This window comes from Dipodomys merriami, unplaced genomic scaffold, assembly GCF_024711535.1.
Source record: "Dipodomys merriami isolate MVZ:Mamm:240054 unplaced genomic scaffold, mDipMer1.0.p SCAF_759, whole genome shotgun sequence".
NCBI classification, from domain to species: domain Eukaryota; kingdom Metazoa; phylum Chordata; class Mammalia; order Rodentia; family Heteromyidae; genus Dipodomys; species Dipodomys merriami.
In genome coordinates, this window is record NW_027206356.1 from 116,393 (window position 1) to 117,680 (window position 1,288).

The 1,288-nt window shown below is 32.0% G+C and overlaps 1 pseudogene; it reads left to right on the plus strand.

Moving 5' to 3' along the window:
- Positions 1 to 456: 456 nt before the first annotated feature.
- Positions 457 to 553, plus strand: LOC138818428 (U6 spliceosomal RNA; annotated as a pseudogene).
- Positions 554 to 1,288: the final 735 nt, after the last annotated feature.

Below are 1,288 nucleotides of genomic sequence, written 5' to 3' on the forward strand. Positions count from 1 at the left end.
TGTCAGGGTAAGGTATTCTGGTTGTTCTGTTCCCACATGGAAGAAGGGTAAAGGCTCAGGTAGACATTTGTTCCAGTAACACCTCATTTGGGAAAATGTCAGCTGAAGAAGTTTAGAAGTAGCTCTTAAGCAACGCTTAGTTTGAATCCATTAGGTCCACAAAGCTGGATAAATAAATACTTGAAAAAGCCATCACCTTTGGACCTAATTATAAATAATAGAGAGTATGATCAAATTCCAAATAAAAAGACTTAAGATATTCATTGGCAAAAAAAGTTTGCAAATGTGAGCAATCGGCTGATCAATATAATTTTTTCCAATATTCACAGAATTTTAGGGAAATAAGATCGATAGCATTGTTAGGAACAATAAGGTTTCCTTGTTACAAGTAGGCACCCATAGATATAAGCCTGTATAAAGATTGCAGCATTAACTATTAAATTTAGAGGATACTACATGCTTCAGCAGCACGTATACTCAAACTACAATACAGAGATTAACATGGCACTTGCACAAGGATAATATGAAAATTTGAGAAGTATTCCATATTTTTCATTCTTCAGATGCAAGAAATGAAAAAAAGTGATTAAAAAGTTGATTACAAAATTACAAGTGTAACAATACACGTAATTCATATAATTAAATTTAGTTTGACATCAGTGTATTAAATCACCTCAGAAAGGCGTTTACATAGCATAAATTTTACAAAACTTTTCAAATTAAACAACATTGTCATTTTATCCCAAAGAAAAATAATATTAAGACCTAGAAAAAAAGGAATCAAACTGTTTCTATATGGAATACAATCGGAAAGGACACATTAATGAACGTATATATTATAAAATAATATAGAATTCAATGTATATCTAGGAGAAAATAAATTGTGAACATTATGCAAACATAGAATATGGAATATTTTAAAATATACTTTTTCAGACAAGCACCAGAAATATTTTAGTTTCTGTACTACTCATTTCAACAGGTAAATTAAAATTATTTCTTATTAAAAAATCACAAACTCTGAAGAAATTATTATACATGTTTACAAAATCTATTGAATACATTTTTCCACCCAAGGCAGGCAATTCACTTGGAAGAATTCCGCGGAATCCATGAATTTTTACAGTAAAATATTGGTGCTGCCGGGCACTGGTGGTTCATGCCTATAATCCGAGCTAAACAGGAGACTGAGATCTGAGGATCATGGTTCAAAGCCAGCCTGGGAAGGAAAGTCTGTGGTACTCTTATCTCAAATAAACCACTAGAAAACTGGAAGTGGAGCTGTGTC